General features: G+C 44.9%; 1 protein-coding gene across 5 annotated transcripts in view; it reads left to right on the top strand.

Moving 5' to 3' along the window:
- raraa (retinoic acid receptor, alpha a) overlaps positions 1 to 22298 on the top strand; it is a 155383-nt gene that overhangs the window by 24983 nt on the left and 108102 nt on the right. For 2 of the 5 annotated variants that reach the window (XM_008289795.1, XM_008289799.1), the window contains one exon: positions 19577 to 19698. The exons of 1 other annotated variant lie outside the window; for it this stretch is intronic. The gene's annotated coding sequence lies outside the window, so the exon portion shown is untranslated. Of the gene's footprint in view, positions 1 to 9961; positions 10128 to 19576; positions 19699 to 22298 lie in introns of those variants that run through there. 2 more of the 5 variants (XM_008289798.1, XM_008289796.1) reach the window with 2 other exon arrangements.

The following is a 22298-nucleotide window of genomic DNA, read 5'->3' on the forward strand; positions in this document are numbered from 1 at the left end:
TCTCCAAACACAGTGGTGTATTGTGCAGCCTGACCTGGTCCCTGTCCAAAGGCAAAGAGAACCCAGATTGCTGAAACAGAGGGCCCACTACTAACAGGCCGGCCAAGCTGTAGTTGTTATAGCCTGCTGTGGCCTTCCAAACCAATGGGGACTGCTAGCTGAGCCCAGAAACTGTGCGCGCATGTATGTGTGTGTGTGTGTGTCTGCGCACACATGCACATTCTTTTTGATCAGCCACAGAAGGGTTTTTTGGACGGCACTTGCAGGAGCCGACATGGCACCTCTGTGCAATTTCATAAGCGCTGGTAAAGGCATTTGCCTGACTTTTAATAGTCCTTCTTCTCCATAACATCATCCAAATGCACTATTTTCAACCGTCCTTTAAGGGCGGTGTTCATGAAGATGGGCCGCAGAACAGAAGGCAGTGGCAAGTAGGCGGAGGAGACCCTTCTCCTCCTTCAGTTCTCACCAGGAGGATTAAGTGCCTCAGTGGTTTAAGTCGCCTGCTTGACTGGCTCATCTGTGTGTACTTTCATGTGATTAGCACCTGTATTAATGTGGTGTAGTTACAGTGTAGTGTTTTACCCAGCTGGATTGTCCATGTCTGTGTTTTGGAGAATAGCTTTTTAATGATTTTTTAAAAACTTTTTCAGGCTTCAGACTAACTTTTTATGTTAGCTACACTGGTGTGCTTATTTATTTATTTAAGTACACCTCATATTTTTTACTCCACCTTTTGGTGCTGAATAATACAGTACAAGTAAGCTCCTGTACACATAGGTAACATATTCTAAATGATTGTAAATCAGAATAAAATGGCTTTTTACTGCTTTGGTTTGGCGTTGAAACCCTGTATGTAAGGAGGCTTTACCATGTACCTCATGGTGTAGGACAAGTTTCTTGAGACATTGGGCTTTTTTTAACATTTCAAGTACTGTTCTCATGCATAACTTGGCTAAACTCCTGGCTGTGCACTGAGAAACCTCTAGTCCCCGCTCAGTAACTGCAACATACGCAACCGAGATGGGAATGTGACCAAAAATGAGTTTGAAAGGGTGAAATAAGGCTCTCTAATGTCAGATCTGCAAAAGCCGAAACTGAGTGAGACACACACAGGGGTGGAGCCCGTGCGTTTTGGGAGCATAAAGGTCCTCAAAAAGTTTTCTTTTCAAAGTGAACTTAACACATTTGTATAACTCCACTAATCTAAATACAAGACATGGTTTTCTAAAGTGCATTCGTTTCCTTAAGCTACATTGCACCTACATCAGCCAAGTCTTTCCCACAAGTCATTTCAGCTGTGCAGTTGCGCTGGACCATAAGTAAACCTTTATGCAAAAGCATTGCAGATGCCTCAAAAACATTTGAAACTGGAAGTGTTTGGGGATTATGTCACTGCCAGACATTTTGTGGAAGTAACAATGCTGTCATTTTCCCAACTGTGTGTGTATGTGTGTGTATGTGTGTGTATGTGTGTGTGTGTTTATGAGAGAGAGAGAGAGAGAGAGAGAATAGATCAGTCGGTGCTCTTTCTGCGAACAGCGCAGTGGTGGAGGGAGGAGTGGAGGATGAGAAGGGAATGACAGAAAGTCTTAGGATCAAGCTGTTCCACTGACAGAGCACAGTGCAGGCTGCTGTGGTGACACTGCAGTGCACAGGGAGACGGACTGTGGAAAGACGAGGAGGACATAGAGAAGATGGCAACAAAAGGGAGTTAAAGATGGAGATGAGGGCGCTGAAAACCGGAGATCGAGAAAAGACAAAGCTGAACAGTCCTGGTGTGGCGTAGGTCTCTTGGGATGCCATTAGTGTGTGTGTGTGTGTGTGTGTGTGTGCGCGCGTACAGGAGTGAGTGCATGTACAATGTGACGCTCCCCATTTAACTCCCTGTGTTAGGCTCTTCCTAATACATGTACATGTCCGCGTTTTTTGTGTATCCCAGTACTCATGTGGAGTAAAACCTCCCACCGACGAGGTAAAGACGACAGCATCAAGGGCCCCAGATGTATCTTCACCCCCGCCCCCCTCTCCCATGTCCCAGTAGGCACATCTCTGTAATGGCCCCCTATCGATCCTGAGGCCTCCTTGTCCACACTCAATGCCCATCGATCGCCACCTCGCAAAGAGTCTCAGAGGGCTGCTACACATCCTGTCTCCGCGGCGCGTTGTGCCGATGACGTGTGTGGCACGTGCATGTGTGTAAAACAGAGCTTGTTTATTTTTCTTTTTTTTTTAGAAAAGCAGCCGTGTGTCTGCACGCCTGCGCCTCCATATGTCCGTATGCGTCTGTATGTGCATGAATGTGTGTGTCCATACCGTTCTGTCAACCTACCTGCGCTCCATTAATGTAGCCGGAGACCTTCAGCGGAATAGCCCCACTGCACCATGAAGCGAAGGCCTCACTCTCATTAAACCATGAACGATTCAGGCCTCCATGTCTAAAACCTTGCAGCATGAAGACATAAACACTCGACATAAAAAAGACTCACTCTGCAATCTCAGGAGAGACAAGACAGGAAAAAAAGACTCCCGCGCTTTCCATGTTAAAAAACCACAAAAAAAAACCTGATTAATCAGTCAAGCCACATGAAAACTTTGCTTGTTATTGTTGCTGTTTGATTTATTGAAGGCCTGGATCTGGGTCAAGCACCCCCCTCCTCCTCCTCTCTCTTTCCTCTCTTCCTTCTCTTTTACCCTCTCTGCTTTTTTTTCCTACCTAAATAAGAGCCAACCCCCCACGTCTCTTCCCTTTGTCTCTCATCTGGTTTTCTGTTTTTGTTAAAGGACAGTTGATTAATGGTGCCACAGACAAAGCCCACAGTCTGCTCTCAGCCCGGGCTCAGATAGGGCTCCGCTCTAGGTAAAACAAAACACGTGTGCTCTGGACAGTTACTGGAAACCCCTGAGGAGAGAGAATGGGGAAAAGATAGAGAAAATTAACGACAGTAGTCACTGATGTATTATATACAGCGATACAGCTCCTTCCTGCAATCAAAATTGTGCCGCTATAGGAGGAGGACGTAGGAGTTGTGTACAATATGTACAGTCTGGGGCAGACGTACTCAGGGTGTTGCCTTTTACAATGTTTGTGGGTAGCTGTGATTTAACTTGTCGGCCTGGGTGTGTATATTGAAGTATAAACTTATCCTTCTGCTCAGTTTCACCTCTCACAGTGTGAAATTGCACGTATTTACTGATTTTAATGTAGTGAAGAGACATTTCAACACCTGAGTATTGTTGCTTGCCTGCAGGCTCCTCAGGAATGAGTGCTATACCACTGACAGTCCTATGGAAGGGAACTGCCTTATTGAATGATAACTGAGCATATTATTCCTGTGACTGCACTGAGACTTTTATTGTTAGTTGTCTTTATAATGGCAGGGCTTGACACTCACGCCGTACTTTATCGCTCCACACTTCACTGTTTGTGGAGCATTGACATAGCCTAATTGGGTGCGTTTGCTGCCGGAGGTAAACGCGTCTTCTCTCAAATTATTACCAAGTAGGTACACTACTGGACTAGGTCTTCTATATGGCACGGACTCACTGAACCATTACTGCATTTCAATTCCGGGTCTTTGTATACAGTACGAGCCCATATAGAGTCGATATGGTCTTGAACAAATTATATGACACAAGATTATGAACAACGAACGGTCCCGTATAATGTCTCTCTGCTTTTAGAGGACGGTTTATTTCAACCTGATGTGTTTCCCATTAATGTGGATATTGTGTATGACTCCATGGGTCACGCTAACTCTGCCCTCTGCCTCCATTGTAGAGATTAATTGAAATTTGGAGTCGGGCAAAACATACATGTTATCCCATTTGCTGTGAGTGTGTAATTGTGTCACTTAAGATATTGCCGCACTGATGTATAGCGGTGTGAATGTGGATGACGGTATGCAGCATTGACGTCTACTGTTACGGCAGAATGCTTAGTGTTTGTGCAGCCGTTTAGAAAAAAGAAATAAAATCATTTTGCATTCACACAGCGTCAGTAGAAGATGGAAAAACAAGAATTATTCTGACTTCGGCCAATTAGAGATTCTGCAGCTGTGAGTGTAGTTACATAGATATTCAAAATTATAACTGTAAAGCTGATGTAAACCTATTTTCTGATCCTGTTAGCGTCCAATGCATCTTGTATTTCTTGCTTGTAAGTGATCCAGTGGCCTCTACTTGGCTAATATAATTGTTTTTATGTATTTTTTTGACTCATTAACCGCAACATCAGCTTTCAACTGCACTGAAAATGCCCCTTTTCAACCTGCTTTTTCTTAAGTGGAGAGTTTCACCACCCAGCGTCATGTATGTGAGCAAAAGCAGGCAGGGATTTAGTTTTGATAGGAAGTCAGAGAGATCCAGATGGAGTCTAGCTGGTCAGCTAGGTCACCGTCCAACAGCAACACCACCAGCTCTTTGTGAAATTGTGTGAACCCAGAGGAAAGCTGGGGCTCTCCTGACCAGTCTGTTGCAGTCATCCGCTGCTTCTCACCCAGATAATATGTGCCTGCCAGCTTCCTGTCTGTCCCTGCTCACACACAGAACAATCCCGAAGCCTTTCGTCTGGGTCTCTGAGGGACGGGCAGTGGCATGTGGACCGCCCGAAGTGGTGGCAGGCTGATCAAGTAGGATTGTTCTATAGAACCATTAGAGGGTACACATCAGGCTTATTGGGTCCTGTGATGCTCGTAGCTCCATCTGGGACATTCATGAAGGCATTTTGAATGTCAGAGCAGTGTGTAAGTTGCAGTATTCACATGCTGCTAGTATACCAGTGGGAAAAAGAAAACAATAAATAAATAAAACTGGCTTGGCATCAGAAGACTGATGAGAAAATGCACAGGGGACTGTTCACAATAAGCAATGTGACTGTGAACTGGGACTGAAGTGGGCGTGTTCCTTTTCTACAAGAGAAAAAGGACTGCGTTTCCGGCTGGTCTCTAGCCGTCCCACAGTGGAAGCGCATTCTTGAACTTTCCCTTTCCAACTTTGCATGTGAAGTATGCACTGAACCGCAGCACTAGCTTAAGTTTCCTTCCTGGTGGCACACTAAAAACAGCAAAAAGGTGTGTCCGACACTCTCCATTTGCAATACACTGTTGATCAGAGAGTGAGCTGAAACTTTTGTGAGTCTTTTGCAATGTGAACAGGACTCAATGAAGTTTCACTAAATGCATAATTGACTTTGTCATTTTGGACACAAGGGACAGATGTGTGCAGTAAATCTAAAAATCAACACAGAACCATTTTTTTCCCAAACAGAGAAATGTCCGTGGCAGCTGTAAAGGTGACATGTCATTTGTTGACACTGTAACCTGCAGTAGGGCCCAAACGGTGTCGTCCAAACAAGCATGGTTGTCTACTCGGATGAGCATGGAGCCAAGTGGCTCATCTTCACTTTATTACACTGAGCGCCTGTTAATAATTCATACCCCGCTTTCTCTGGAAGCAAAACTAAAGGCTCAGCTGTGCCTGTCTGTCCGTATTTCTTGTCACTGGACATTGAAGCCTTTTCCCATTTTGGACTGCAAGTTATTTACTCACTTTCGCCTCAGCCCCCACCCTGCAATGTGCACCTGCTTGGATGAGCAGATGATGCTACAGCACCAGAGGCGGAGGTAGAGCAGGTTGGGCTGTGTGTGTGTGTTTGTCCCCCGTCTTCTCTGTCATCTTTTTTCCCTGTCATCATTACCGATACTCTTACTGTACTGAGACGATATGCACCCGCTATACCCAACACACTCGCTCTCGCCCTCCATCCCTGGAGTGTCTGTCCTCTTGATATTTGAGTGATTTTTTTTGCTCTTTTTTTTTTCTCCTCCCTTCTCTACATCTCTTGTTGCACTCTGGTGTCAGATTTAGTTATGTATGCACCCCGTGTCTTTGATCCCCCCTACACTCCTGCGTTGTGTACATTGCATAACCACCCGCTGCTAAGCCTAGAGGTGTACCTCAACTCCCTCGCTCTCTCCTCTCTTTCTCTCTCTCACACTCATTGCTCTTTTTCTGACACCCCCCCATCTTGCTCTTGCTTCTTTGGCAGCAATCCAGGTCATCACTTCTTTCCTCCCTCTCTCCTCTCTCCAATCCCAAACCTCGAAAGTCAGAGCACTTGGTCTCCCTTGCTCCCTTACTCTCTCTGTGTATTTGTCTTTTTCTTATTCCCTTCTTGCTATCGTTGTTCCTCTCCTTTTCCCTCGCTCGTCCCTTACATCCCATCCTTTCTCTCCTCTCTCTGCTCATCTCCCTCTCGCTGCCTCCTGCTCTCCGCTCTCCCAGTGGTCTCATTAGGCATGAAGGAGGCTGCCTGGTGTGTGTGTGTGTTGCTGTGTGTATGTGTGTTCTCTTAGGCAAAGTCTCACTTGGCTGAGCATGCCACTTGTACTAGCGGGGGCCTGGGCTCCATTATTACCACAAAGCTGTCACAAACAGTATATAAAGTAGCCTCCTGTTGCCGAGTTGTGGGTGAACACAGGGCACTCTCTTAACAACAGCAGCTACCACTGTTCTGCACCGCCAGAACTATAGAGAAGCTGCTGTTGCTATGGTTGTAGGAGCCAGATATGGACTCCTTTACAAAAGAAATGTCAGAAATATATGCACACACATCTGTAATTTTGCCAGCGCATGCTGCTCCTGACACCTAAAACCGCATACCAAACACATCTGTCTCTTCTCCATAATGACACCCCACCTATGTGGTCCAACCTTCTGGGATGTCCTCCTCTCGTCGGAGTGAGTGAGTGATTATATGTGTGTGTGTGTGTGTGTGTGTGTGTGTGTGTGTGTGTCTACCACTGTTTTGCTAGTGTCTAGTTACAGAGATGGGGGCCCTGTGCAGGAATGGGCCTCTCTGCTGCGTTGCTGGCAGGCCTGACCTCAGCAGGTCAACGTCCATTACCACACGAAACCTAAATGTCAAGCACGGCCCCCTGCTACAGCCATTTGTCTTTCTCTGTGGGTCAGTCAGCCTAGATACACATATGCATGCAAACACACTCACCTGCTCTTACTTGACCAGCACAAAAGTCCTCTTGATATGGGAGCATCCCTCGGCATGTTCCTACAGGTGTTCTCTGGATATATATATATAACGATTAATGCATAGTAGAAATGCATAATATATCGTTTCAGTATTGACGGTTCCACATGTGCTTGAGCAACACAGCAGAAAGTGTAACGTTTAGTAAGTGAAATTTTCTCAAACACATCAAATTACAGCTTTTCATGCCTCTTGACACAAAAAGGAAACTACACGGTTTTTATTTTCCATGGCTAATCTACAAGTAAAGTCTGTCTGAATATGATTTACTCTGATTTAAGGGTGCTTGGATACACTGATTGTGTTTATTTCTTGTTTTTTCTCACAAGACACCAGTTTGTTGACGTGCAGGCTTCACGTGTGAACAGCAACAGCAGAGAGGAGAAGATCTGATTGTGAAAAGAAATGCAGCATCAGTTGTATGGAAACATTTTGGCTACGGAAGTGGTGATTTGACCAAAAACAAATACTCCGTCTGCTGTGTCGTGCAGTTGGGTTTAAATCTGCACAAAGCTCTGCATGAGGAGTACAAAGCTAGATCTGAGTGCTGTGCAAAGCAAAAAAAAAAAACGCCAGGGTGGATGCCAGAGTTACAGCAGATGAGAAAGGTTGCTTTTCAACTCTGGCAATCCCTGCATTTTTTCATATTGCAGTATTTATCAAGGAAAAGCTAAATATCACAACAGTTTTCTACTGTATCGTGCAGTCCTGCTGGATAGAAACAAGGAATCTATCTGCTGACGCTCCTGTTCATAAACACCAGCAAGTAATTTCTTCCAACAAGTTTGAAACTTCACTGCTATTCACAGCCTGTCAGCCCGAGCAGACCCTGTTGTTAGCCAGCAGTTGTTTAGCTTTGGTTTGTCTGTGAGTGGACTGAGCGACCCTTTGTGTTCACGACAGCCACAGAATCAGAAAACACTCTGCTGCAGATGTGCTGCTTTTTTTCACTTTGAGAAAGAAAAAGAAAAGAAATGCAGTTGGCAACTTCTTTCAGAGTTATTCGTTTCTGACAGTTAAACAAGATATGTCAGCGTTCCAATGCCGTGAAAAGTGATAGAAGTAGTCGAAGCTTTCAAGAGGAATCATTTCATTCTTCAACAGCTGAGCGGTCTATTGACATTTGTGTTACAAGGTCACATCATGAAAATGATTCATTCGCTATTTTAACGTTTATCTTGGAGGTGATTAAGCATGGAAAATCTCTTTCGAAACGGAACGCCACCTCATTTGTTCCCACTCACCTCACGAGAGCTCTCTAATCACCAGTCAATGTGGAAAAAAAAAGAAAAGAAGCAGTTTTCCTCCTGTATACAGTGACGAGTCCTATAACGGCCATTATCAGAAAGCTGGCTGGCCAACTCCATCACTTGTTCCCCACATTACTGAGCAACCATCCATCCATTTTCATAGATAAAGCACACACTGCATTCGAGAGTGTGCGCTCTGAAAGCTACCGTGAGTGTACGCACATGTATAAACACACGACTTGTTTACAGGAAGCTGTCAGCCATGTGTCCTTATGATAAATAAACAGTGAAGCATCCCCTTTTTAATGATGGCATATACAGGCCCGCGTGCCGAATATTGACGGAAAGATTGAAAGCGTTCTCAGGGGCCTTTCCAACATGACATATGGCTCTCACTCTGTATTTTTTCCTCTGCCCTTCATTTTTACCCCCCCACCCCAACCCCACCAGCTCTCCAGCTTTATTCGTCTTAGGCTTGTGCAGGGGTTTGACGACGTAAGAGATGCATTTATCAACAGGGGGGAGGCCAACAGGGAAAACATCAAGAGTATGAATGAAATGAATGCGATCATAAACAGAGAGAATTTTTAAATGAGAAAAGAGAGGAAACGCGAACCGAGCTCCTCTCTGGGTAGCAGAGGGCATCCAGAAAGCGCAGCAACGCCGACAGAAAACAGGTTGTTTTTTTGAGTCTTCGCAAACCGGAGGCGTAGCAGCAGTGGCATCTCAGGATACGGCAGCAGCAACGCCACCTGCATTAGCAGTCTGCCCGTGCCGTGCAGAAGATGCCGTTCTCCTCGCTTTGATAAATGTTTCATTGTTTATGCTGCCTCTGTCTCTCTTTCTTCTCTGTCTCAGTTTCTCTCTCCATCCCGCATGCACACGGCTGAGCGTTTTCAGAGACCGGCAAGCTTCTTTTTTTCTTTTTCACCAAGTGTTGTTTCAGTGTTAGTCAAGCGTTTGATGTCTGTCTCAATTGTTGTTCATCTGCCTCCCTGGGCCGAGATCACAGGCAGCATTTATTAATCTGCTAGTTCAGACTCACAGCTAAGGGACCGCTACCAGCAGGTCCTCCACATGCCTTTTTTTTTTTTTTCCTTTTCTTGGTTTCTACTTAAAAACTATACGCTGCCCCCTTTTTTTGACTATTAGCAATTGACCTACTTTATGAATCTAAACTTAGCCGCTCTCAACCCACGGCAAAGGAGTTGATCGTTGTATGGTTGGAGGGGAGGGTGGGGGTCAGAGTGTTATCTGTGCTGCACAAAGACACGGGGTTAATTGATGCATGCCGGTGTCACTGTGCTGATTACTGGCTTTTTTGCCTCGTTGGCTTTTTTTAAGTTGCAGTTTAACCCCATTATCTGATTAGTTGTATGTGTGGTGGGTTTGGGTTTAGGTTTTTTTTTTTTTTGGTATATATATGTGTGAGTCCTAGTTGCCTCGCAAAGATGAAGAGCTCTCTCTTTACCTAAGGGGGATGGGGTTTGACAGTACTGTAGCACCCCCACCAGCCCTCCATCCTTCTAACGAAGCCCCCCCCTCCTCCTCACCCCCTCCCCTCCTACCCACTGCTGATAAATGTGTTTTTCTTAAAGGAAGGAGGTGGTTGGTTTAGAGGAGTCTCTTTTAATGTAGCTTTTTTTTTTTCTCAGTGTGTGTGTGTGTGTGTGTGTGTGTGTGTGGCTTGCTAATGCAGTGCAGGGCCATGCAGCGGAGGCTACAGGCAGGCAGACTCGGAGGCAGGCCCGCAACCTCGACCTCAGCATCATTTGTTTGGACGAGGGCCGTCAGCGGCTGTCACGCGGCCCATGATGAAGTGTCAGTCGGTAATTGTCCCCGCGAAGCATCCACATCTCAGGGGGTGATGGTGGAGGGGAGGGGAGGTTGGGGTTGGGGGGGGGGGGAGGCAGGGAGCTGACAGAGAGAGAAATGACACCCTGGGCTCCTCCTATTTTCTCTCTCTCCCTCCTTTTCACTCCCGCCCCCCCCTCTTCTTTCTAGTTTTTTTCTCTCCGCTTTACCTACAGCTGCACCTCATACGAAGGTCTGCTGTGCGCCTGGCTCAGACCAGCGGCCCCCACCGAGCTTCAGCTGGGCCCCGCTGGTGGCAGCATAATGAGTGCATCTACTGTAAATTTCAGTGTACGATCAAGCGCAGGATCTGTGTATGAACATTATATCAGAGAGTGTGTTTTTTTAAAAGTCTTCTATCTCATGCTCCCCACATCCCAATTAATTCTTTGCCTCGTACTTAAAATGGGCAATTTATTTTCTAAGACTCCTCTTGAAACTTCTCTGGTCAAAACAGTAGCTGCCTGCACTTGGCTTATCTTAAAGCTACATATATATTTTCTAGCCCTTGTCGTTTTTGGTAATTAGATTTAGCGGGGGAGCTTATATTGATCGAACAATGTCTCTATGTAATGAAAAGCTTTTACAGGACTCACAGCGGCTATTTATAGGGCAATCCATAATATGTCGTATGTCGGCGGCCCTAATGCACATCGCCAAGGCTCTTGTGCATAAATTGCCAACGGAGGTTTGGACTCAGAGCCCTATATGAGTGCTCCGTGACAGACGAGTGGGGGATTGAATGGACAGATAAGAGAGGAGAAAAGAGAAATGGAGAGAGATGAGATATTAAAGAACAGACAAAGGATCAGATGAAAGGAGGAGGGGGGGAGCATATGAAATAGGAGGGAAGTGGATCCAACATGGAGGAAGAAGAATGGGAAGATGAATAGTGAAAGGTGGGCAGGGTGGGAAATGGAAATGCGGAAAGAGGTGAGGAGAGACGAGGATATGGAGGAAACCACCTTGAGACGCGAGTCCTCATTCCTCCATTGAACTCCCCACCACCACCACCACCACCACCATCATCATCATCATCATCATCATCGCCTCCACTGTGATGATAGGAGGAAAACTGTAATGCATGGTGGATCAGTAATAGGGTTTCTTATAGAGGAATGAGAGGACTGAAGAATCACTTAAAAAAAAAATGAAATGAAGAGAGGACAGGAGGTAAGAAATATATGCAGGAGAAGGGAAAAAGAAATATGCAAAATAACAGCCCAGAAGAGACTCCATATTTGACGCGTAGCTCCCTATGACACCCTGAGGACAGCAGGTGAATTAGAAGGAGGCAGATGGGAGGCATCCCAGTCCTCGTCCTTCTGTCTGTCTGTCTGTGTGTTGGCTGCAGGTGGAACGCAGCCTGCCACTGCTGTCTAAATGAGGAGCCCCTCTCCTCTCCCTCTCACATATGCACTATCTCTCTCTTTCCTTTCCTTTAATGGGGCACTGGCCTGGGGCGCTGAACCAGCTCCCTCTGGAGCGACACACATAGAGCATGCACACACACTGATCATGCATTACAGACACTCCTGGATGCCCTTGCACATGGTGTGATACACACACACAGCAAGGGAGAAGCAGGGGAAACCACAGCCCCCCAAATTATGCCCCAGTCTGCGAGATGATGAATCTGCTCAGTGATTAGTTAGTTGAGGAGGGAGGCACACTGCTTAGGCCCTTTAATGGGCTATAATTTGGAAGATAACTGTATTGTCCTATCTCTCTTGACATTTAAATCTAATCAGACCCTGCTGGTTAGCTCTGTGGTCCACAACAAGGGAGCCTGGGAGGGATAAAAGGCTGCTAGCAGCGAGAGATTGGTCCGTGGTGGGGCATTCATCCCAATGGGTTGAGGCTGAGCAATTAGAAAACAAGGCACACACATTATTTCATGCGTCCTGTTTTTTTATTTATTTTTTGTTTAACCGAGAGTTTACAGAGGCTCAAATTCAGTAACAGAATAGCAGAACAGATGGGTATAAATTCACTTTCCCTTTCATACACGTATGCCTACATACACATAAATATCACTGGGGAGCCACTCTAAGGCCCCTTTTCTGCTCCTTATTACCACAGATGAGATGCTCAGTTTGATTAACACTTCTCTTTCATCCTCTTCATTAGCAGAGGAAAGCCACTGCAGCAGCCGCGGCCCATGAAAGGAGGGCATGAATTAGAATCCACTTATTCCATAGACTGCCACTAATTCCGCACAATGGCGGTTAATAGTGGGGAGTAATAGGAAAAGGGTGTTTCTAATTGTTTCTTTGGATGGTGCAGCGCCGCAGCTGTTTCCGTACAGTGAAGCCGGCCGCTCAAAAGAGCCCGAACAAAGTCCAGCGGCAGCAGTGGAGGGCCCGCACGACTCAGTTCGATAGAGCTCACGAGCAATAAATGCGCGTAGACGAGCCAATTTCCTCTGGCGAAGCGTCCTGCCGAGTGGAGGAGCTGGGCCTCAGTCAATGAGAACCACCTGGTGCTGAGGGAAGTGATTAGGGTTGGCACCACTGTGAGCGAAGAGCTGTTTTGTTAAGGGGGGATTGAGATGCGGGGAGGAGGAGGAGGTGGGGGGGGCGGCGAGCTCGCCCGAGTTTAGTTTGCTGGAGAAATATTGACGTTAGGTTTTTGTCAAAGCGGGATCTGAGGCACAATGTTGTTTTGTTGGTGCTCAATTAGAGGGAATTATTTTGGTTACAGCATGTGTTTCAAGTTTCGATGCTGGTGCTGACTGTCGAGTCGGTCGGAGCGTGGGACATGCCACAACAGTGGTGGTTGCGGGTTCAGCACCCACACGGATTACGCACATACCAACATAGAAGTCAAAATAGTTAGGAGAGTGGCTAACCATGGAGAAGAGGAACACTCTGTTTGCACTGATGGGAATTTCATCGCGCCCTCAAAAATGTGTCTGGAAACACAGCGAATAGTGATGATATCTGCACGGTAAGAGGTTCGGTTGCAGCGTGGCCCACCCGTACAGACAGAAACCCCAATCACAATGGCATTCACTGCTTTGTTGCAGCATGTCACGGAGATGGGAATAAAAACAGCCTTTACAGTTGGCATCTTGACTTTATTAGTGAATATAAGCTGACCTTGGCGAGGTGATCCCAACCATTCTTTTTAATGTCAAGGACAGAAGAGTAGATGGATTTGAGACTAATAGCCCCATTTCTGAGTATTTTCTGCAAGAGAAATAACCCTCTGACCTAGTGCCAGCTATTACTACAATAAAAAGCTGATCAAATTAAATACATGTTCATTCTTATTGGGATACTTTACCTTACACAAAAAGATGATTTCTCTTTCGGGGTTTGTTGGCCTTCGTTTCTGTGAGGTCATACTAGAGCTGCATGACTACAAGCAAAATTAACAGTCCTAATTAATTTGATCAGCACTGATTTATCTTTGTGATCACACTCATTCACTAAATTTGCACTTCCAAATTTAAACACATCACTACTTTCCATGTGGGGCTACATTCTTTGCAAGTCTTTGCATCAAAGTAAGACTGGTCTTTATTTGTAGCGCATCTCCTCGAAGCAAAATAAAATACAATTGGACCAAAACTTTTGACCCAAAATTAAATCAGCAGAGCTCTGTTTTTGTTTTCGTGTTGTGCAATGCTGCGGTGTACTGTATAACGGGGCTGATTTGGGTATCTGAATTGATGTTGGACTAGGATGCGGGTTCAGTGAGGTAGCGCAATTCTTGGTCTTCGTTCGGTCATCGAATTACAGTTTGTGTTGTTTTCTCAGGTGATTGAACAACTTGTGTTATTTTGCAGCACAGACACAAAATCCCATACCCTATTTGCCTATAACTGACTCTTGATTAACATCGCTTGCTGTAAATCCAAAACACTTCCAAACAACGGCTGATGATCTGTTTTGAGAGACTCGCTCTTCACCTTCACCTCCAGACATTTGATTTTGATTCAGCCCATCTGCTCTCTGTTGCGTATTACTGTTCTACTCTGGACTGCAGCCACAACATGCAGGACATTTTTGCGTTGCAGTAGTGTGTGCGCAGTGGCATGATGGGTCCTCAGAACTGAGGATTTCACAATTGAGATTAAAGCCACGTTTACACATAGCCGGGTATTTACAAAAACGGGTCTACGTCTTCAAAAATAACATTGTTCGCGCCAGATTGTGTTAAAAAAAAAATCTCTGTTTACATAAACCCACATAACCACACCGTTAAGAGCTGCTATGAGCATGCCAAACCTATAGGGGGCAGTGTAATGAGAAGCATAAAGCCATGCTAGCCAATCAGAATCCTGGAAAAAACACAAAAAATGGCACGAATGATTTTCTGTTACTTCAATGATAATGATGCTGATGATGCTTTTGTCGCATATTGTGACGTCAAACTCCGTCTTGTCTACATGCAAACGTAAAGACAGAGTTTTTTCCAAATCTCCACTTTGGCTTGAGTTTTCAGATATGATCGTTTTCACTGACTTGTAGCTTCGTTTGTGTAAACCAAAGGTCCAAACGTATTGAAATATCACCCTTTTTGCTTTGTGTAAACGGAGCCTAATATTTGACTAATTGCGTAGCTTTACAGAGTACCCGTTATATTATTTGTGGAGAAACAAGTGGTCAGATGGTTGCAGTAATAGCAAAAAAAACCCTAGTATTTAAAATGGCCGGCGTGGTTCTACATTTTATTTTACCAGTGTTTTCTCTTTCATATATGTTTGACTTACCTATAAGATTGTTTCAAAGTCATAAAATCGTCTAGCTGCTAACATATCTTCCATCGCCTGACATCTTTTTTTAGCGATGTGGCCACATTTTTACATCTCAGCGATTAACTTTGGCAATACTATGTTATTTATACCCATAAAAACGACAGAAAATAAAACCAGAGTTGTAATACACCAGAATTATCCTTTAAATTCACAAAGTAATATATAATTATGGTGCTCTTCGTTTTCTGAGAAACCCCCCCCTAGAGCTCAACCTCTGATCTGCTGCACCGCTCATCAGAAGACTCATTCACTTTGATGTTTCTTTAATTTATATGACCTTTTAATTCCACCACACATGTCAGATCCTTCTCAGGGTTCAGCAGTCGCTCGCAGAAATGTGCCTCTCTGTGTGCGCCTTCCCACCGGGGTTATCACGGTTGAGTGAATGTTGGCTTGCGGACAGTAGCTCTGATCACATTTGATGATGGAAATACATACCAGTGAGGATTGTGTGTGTGTGTGTTTACGTGTTTGTGTGTGTGTGTGCATGCATAGCAGAGCAACAGCAGGCCGATTGTAGAGGTGATGATAGTCCTGCTTGTGTCTCTGGCTGGTATTAAACTCTCTGCCTATACTCATTCGTCTGCTTTTTTTTATTTTTTGCTGAATCCACAGGTCTTGTATTACCACATTCATAGCCTTCATCTCTCTTCCTTCTTGTTTTTGCACCTCATTTCCCATTTTTTTCCCTTTCCACCCGTTGTGTCATGTCATTTACATTTCCCCGAGGAGATGTACACATTGTCAATTTTTCACGAGTTCTACATTATGATCTCTTTGTCCCTGCTTCTGCCTAGTGCCCTCTTTGTCCCTCTCTTTCTGTTCATCTTTTAATCTCTCTTCATCTCTTCATTTCTCCCCAGTCTGGATCTTGACATTTAGGCCTCTAATTGAGCTGGCGTCACTTGAATACTTCATGAAGCAGGAACAACAGAGAATCCCTTCATTGTTTTCTGTGTTGAGAGAGAGAGAGAGTGAGAGTAGGCAGGGCTGCTCTGTGTGTTAGAGGGAGAGATACAATATGAAAGATTTTTCAATTTTATGAACCTGATATTTATTTGTATTCTGCTTGTGTATGTATCCGTTACACAGCTTTGTTATTGTAGAGCTGAATGCATAATGCGCTGGATATTAAAATAAAAATACCTGTAATAACTACAGAAACGATGCATTTTTGGCTTCGGAAATGGCTACAGGAATAGTTTGTGATGCTTTATGACTTGGAAATAGAGTGGATTGGTGGGGAAAAGCATTTTACTCACAGCCTTGTTTGTTTGAGTACCAAACTAGCTACTAACTTTACCGACCAGAAAGCACCAGTTCACATTAAATCAATCTGCACCAGATTTTGTACATCTTGGTGTGAGAATATACTTTGCTTGTAGCAGAGCGAGCGAGGCCGTCGCCCCTGCAGCTTCTTTAAATCCAGCACACGCAACGGTGAGGCAACAGCAGTCACTGCTGTGGATACCAGTGTTTCCCATACTTTGATTTATTTATGGTTGCCCTCCACAATATCCACATTGACCACCACATATTGATTTTCTATTGTTTCGCTAATTAAAATGGGTAAAATCTTATTTTACTGTAGCACAGCGCCCCACTCTCGCGCTTTCTCTCTGTCTCGCATTGATGCAACACATTGACAGCAGAATTGTATATGAACAGCCAATACTCTCCGTGGACCCGATAGAAGTGTGTTATGAACACGTTCTCAGAGACCCAACTCCTCAGTTATGTTATGTACAAACATGTAAGAAGCCTGGTGTTGCCTTCGCAGTTCTGCAGCAGAAAGGCCGCTGGTTTTGAGCGAAATGTCTTTTTTTTTTTTCTAGTTTGGCTTGTAGCTGTGATCACTAAAACATCAGATAAACCAGACCTAGAACACAGTACGCAACATCTAGATAACTGTTGGCCTTTTCTAGACACTTTATGGCCAATTACAGGAACTTGATCTCCTCTGTCAGCACGCACTTCATAGTGGTACTTCATTGCGGCCGTGGCCACGTGCTGCTCATGTGACTTTTCACAACCACGCAGCAGAACGAGAGCCACAACAAGAGCCCACTGCACGGACTTATGTCAAACATCAGCAACAACGTGAATGTGGGATTCTGTGGTGTGTTGAAATCAAGAAGCTTAGACTTATATTCTACATCTGAAGTTACACTTTTGTTATCATAGAGAGAGTAAAGTAACCGAATTCTAGGTGATAATAGCAGAACTCTAGCTACCCAACCCCAGCCAGCAGTCATAAATCAACTTGTATGAGCTTACACCTTGTTTCTGGGACAGTCAAAACAATTCATGTGTTTAACATTTTCATCTGCAGAAGTATTTTTTAAAGAAATATACAAAAGAGGACGTGGATCTCGAGCATGTAAAGTGGAGGGCGCAGTTACTGAGGAGACGCTGAGCTGAGCTGAAATCCCACAGCCTAGAAAATGAAGCGATAATTTTATTATCATCTTAAATGAATTACAATGCACACAGGGTGCTGTTTAGCCAGTGCAGTGGGCCATGTTATGAATCCCCTGCCTCATATAATACCGCGTGTATCTGTATAACACTCATTGTGACAAAGTTGCCCGTTGTGTGCCACCATGAATACACTAGCATAGACTATAAAACGATTCACGGTTATAAACTTGAACTGGGACTCAGGCTCCTACCTACTCTGAAGAACTGATCTCCTCCTCCTCCTCCTCCTCCTCTTAGCCAGACACCACCCCCCATTCCCCCAAAAGTGAAATGAAGAAAAGGCCTACTCCTTTTTCAGAATGTGTTTGACAGCTACTTCAGCTCTCCACTAACAAATCAGAACACATTCGCGTGCACACAGGCTGAATACCTTGGAACAAATCCCTGGCTAGCTCCAGCGTGCCGCAGAGGTGCTGATCAATCAGGGCTGAGGATATATAGTCTCCTTTTATGATGCTGCACATAGTTGTAATCTTGAGCTTTTGCCTTCTGCATGCGAGGCCTTGAAACTGTGTGTGTGTGCGCGCGAGAGACAAAGAGAACGAAAACGCGAAGGGGCAGAGAAGGAGCGAGGTTGCTGTGCTCGGCGCTGTCTTTCAGTGAGTCTGCTTTTTCAGGCGAGAGGCAGACGAGGAAAGAAAGTGCGAGTGAGTGAGTGAGAAAGAGGGATGGAGAAAGAAATGTTCTGAGTTCTCGAGTTGCAGACTGAAAGAGGACCCACTGCAGGATGCCCTACAGGCAACTAACATAGCTAACACACACACACACACACACACACATAGAGAAGAAACTGAAATATGAAACAGTGGCAGCACACATCAGCACATACAGTACAAGATAGAGAGCCTGCATTCATACACACACTGACATGTACACCAAACTGTATGTGTGTGTGTGTGTGTGTGTGTGTGTGTGTGTGTGTGTGTGTGTGTACATGTCTTTGTTCTGTCTGGCTGTCCTCTTGGCACGTAAGTCATAATGGATCTCATTATCCAGCTGGGTCGGCTTGGTGGGGCCTGTCTGGCAGGAGATGATAGCTGGATGGCTGAGGGGCTGCTATAACACACACACACACACACACACACACACACACTCAGCTCTATCCATATATGCATGTTATTTAGCCTGCACGGCTACTGCGGGAGCGTATACGTTTCATTTTCACTCAAATAGCATCAACAGAAGGACAGACAACTACTCACACACTCGCGCGCACACACACACACATGTTTGCAGCCCATCCAGACACAATGGACATTAGTGGCTCAGCTTGCCGTCAGACAGAAGGCGAAGTGATGCAGAGCAGAGGGAGGGACGGATGAAAAATGGAACCTATCCTCTTACTCCCTCTCTCTTGTCATCTCCCTCCCTCTCCACCCTCCCTCCCTCTCTCTCTTTCTTTCTTTCCGTCTTTCCTCCTGCTTATATCCTATCCGTCACTTGTTTGGAGGACACAGCAGATGTCGGTTTGTCCCTCGAGGTGAGCGGGGCTTGTGCCGCTATCTTTTTCCTCCTTATCACAGAGCAGTCTCCCACGCAGGACACAAGCGAGCCATGAATCACATGTGCAGGCCGCGCAGAAACACATCGGTTGGTAGGGGGAGCGGGGAAAGAAAAAAAATTGTTGTGTCCCAGTAAATCACATGTTTTGTGAGTCTCGTACGCAAACATGTACACACGCCGCAGCCATTTGGTATCCGAGCAGCGCTGGCTCTTATGCTGTGAATACAGGCGGAGCAGTTGGTTGCTCGTAACACGGTTAGGGCCTACACTATTTGTCTGGACATGACCATTACCCAAGCCAATTACTGGCTGGTGTACAGGCGAGTCGCCAACAACCTAATGTTTTCCCGTCATGCCTGCCTCCCCCCCAGAAACCTCCTCCCTTTACAACAACACACACACACACAAACAGGAGGAGGGGGCGAACGGGGGGGAAAAAGATAGAGAGGAAGGATGGCGGGCCTGGGGCAAAACCCCCACCTCATCTGACTTGACTGACTGATACAGCTAATAAACTTTCATTTAAGCTAATGTTCCTCTTTTTTTTTTTTCCTTCCCTCCATTCCTCTCTCTCTCTCTCTCTTTTTTCCTTACCTTTCTCTCTTTGCTGTATTTCTGCACTCTTCATTTCCACTCCTCTTCATCTGTCTCTCTATTTTTCTGTCTGCGCGCCAGAAGAAGGGCCTGTCCGAGCAATCGATGCAGGCAGTCCACCGGCCGGAAGCCCAGTTGGCCGACCAGCGCACCACTCAATCAGTCTGAGCAGCAACACACAGGGCTGCTGGCAACCGACGGAGGTAGACACACACTCTATATACAGCAGTAGATCCTGAACTGAACTCATTTTATAAATCATATACACACACACACCCTGCAACAGCAGTAAATGTCATACGCTCGAGTTTTATATATCAAAACAAAGCCGATTGAATCAACAACAATATATCAGAGATTCAAACTCGTCTCTAAACAAGCGCAGACGGGCCTGGGTGTTTTGGAACGTGTCTCCTTGACACTGCCAGCCCATGTATCTTTCAGTACTCTAGATAATATGCTAATTTAACTTTCAGACAAAGCAACTGCTTTGTTTCTCTTCTATTTATAGCAGGTGAATGGGCTTTGTCTGAGACCACAGTTGGCTGAGGGTGTACATGTGTGGTTTTCCATGTCCTGGTTACTGTGTCAGTTTGTGTTGACAGTGGACACGCTTTGTACAACCACACTGTTTGCAGTTGCTGTACTACTTTCACCATTTTTTTTAGTTGTTGTGCGCAGCAGATTCAATATGTGTGTGTGTCTCTGCAGTGACTGAATTCAAGGATTTGTGTCAGATTTCATTCCGTAATGTATGTGAAGCCTGTGTGCACGCTCATGTGCGCTGTATATGTTCTCAGTTAATCTGTTTTAAGTGTGCGGTGGAAAATGGGCTTCTGCTTTTTGTCTCAGTGTGAGCTAAGAAGGGAAAAGCGGGCATTTCTCCCATTTCAACTTTGGAAAAGACCAGTGACTTGGATTTTTTTTACTGCCAATGCTTACCTGTATTAGTAGTTAATCAGAAAAGTATTTTCCACATCATGTTTAGAATCTACAGTTTTTGCTCAAAGGGTTCTTACTTGTTCAAGGGCTGCAGTTATTGATTTCATACTTTGTGTCAGAAAATTGTAAAAATGCCCGTTGCAACTTTCCAGACCAAAGAATAACGTTTTGCTCAACCATCAATCCAAAACCAGAAGACATTCAAGTATTATTTATTAATAATATATCTACAAATAGTGCTATTCTGTCAGAAAAGTTAACCAAATCTAAGCTTAAAATTGTGACATTTCAACAAAATTGCTTAACTCTGAATGTCTCACGAAAAATAATGTGCTGAAACCACATTCTGTTAAAAAAAAAAAAAAAATCAGAGCTCCTCAGTGCAACCATTGAAGCCATTACTGACTCAGCTGTGACCAACAGATCCACGTGACTCAAAAAGAGTTTCTTGGCTGAACTGCGCATAAAATGGAAGTAGTAAAATACCTGTAGAATGTACAGCCAACATGTTGGTAACACTTCAAAATACATTTTGGAGTTCTATCTACTTCTAGCCATCTTTGCGCTGTTTCCATAGAGATGCAGGACTTAACAAAATAGAAAGCCTTTGCTGTCAACATACAAATGTGTTAATTTATGTTGCATTAAAGAAAAAGCCCACAGTGACTAAAACGTGATGGGAGCAAAAATAGACCAGCAACTTAATTATTTTCACATTAGTTTAAGGAACTATTACTGAACCTTTTTAGGACAGAACAAGCAGAACCGTAAGCATAAAAAAAGAACATCTGTTGCTAAGCACAGTGTTTACAGACTGTTGTTGGACATATTCAGTTTTAAATGTTTTTGTCAGAAGGAGAGCACAAACAAGATTAATACTGACTGCCCAGCTCAATCAGATGATAATGGCTTACCCATGACTTGTGTGCTTAAAATGGATCAGAACATCCTGAACCTCACTATTTAAAATCATCTTCTCGTGTGCCGCAAGTCAGGATCGATTAAGATTAGGCCCCAACAAACAGTAAACCTTGGCATATCAGGGTCATCAGATGGCAGGGAAAGTAGCATGAAAAAGAAATCCTGGTGCAGACGCTCTCTCAGCAGACAGACGGCCAAACCATGCTGTCAAGCAGTGAGAGGTTTTGGTGTGGTGTTAAGAACACTATCTGACTCACTCCTGTCAAGGACCTTTGCTAGCTTTGGAATGGTGAAAGAAGAGCATTTGATGTGTTGAGTGCATAGCTGCCTGAAGTAGAATTGCTTTATTTCCCTCCTTTACCCACTGAACTCCAGGCCAACACTCACTCTGTCACTACACATACTCTTCTTCTCTCTGTCTTTAAATTGCTTGTGATGTTTCAAGTGAGCAAAGAGGAGCTCCACCCCTCTTTCACACCCAGTAGTCCTCAGTGTGTGGGTTGTTTTCATGGGTATGTACTAGTATTTTGACATCCAGCTTTCTGTCCTGCAACCTACATGTTAAGCTCAGCCGTGTTTCTGTGATATGTGCATGCTTCAAAGCCCCTCCACACCTGAATCCATATAGTCCTGCTGTCTGCTCATCCATCCAGAGGTGTAGGGCCCCATATACTCTGGAGGTGTGCTACAGTAGGCGAGGCAGACAGTCTTAGTATTTTTTAATAAGACGGGCAATAACAATAAATCCTACAGGCTAATCACCCATTCGCCAATAACCCCCCACCCCTTCCATCCTCCAAACCCAGAGCGATGCAGCATTACCCTGCCGCCGCCTTCAATTACACCATTCATCATGCGTCTTATCTGGCCGCCGGTTTGATTGAGTGTGCAACGGGAGGCGTTGCAAACCCCGCATTCTCTATACCAGTGTGTACGTGTG

This window comes from Stegastes partitus, unplaced genomic scaffold, assembly GCF_000690725.1.
Source record: "Stegastes partitus isolate 25-593 unplaced genomic scaffold, Stegastes_partitus-1.0.2 Scaffold637, whole genome shotgun sequence".
NCBI classification, from domain to species: domain Eukaryota; kingdom Metazoa; phylum Chordata; class Actinopteri; family Pomacentridae; genus Stegastes; species Stegastes partitus.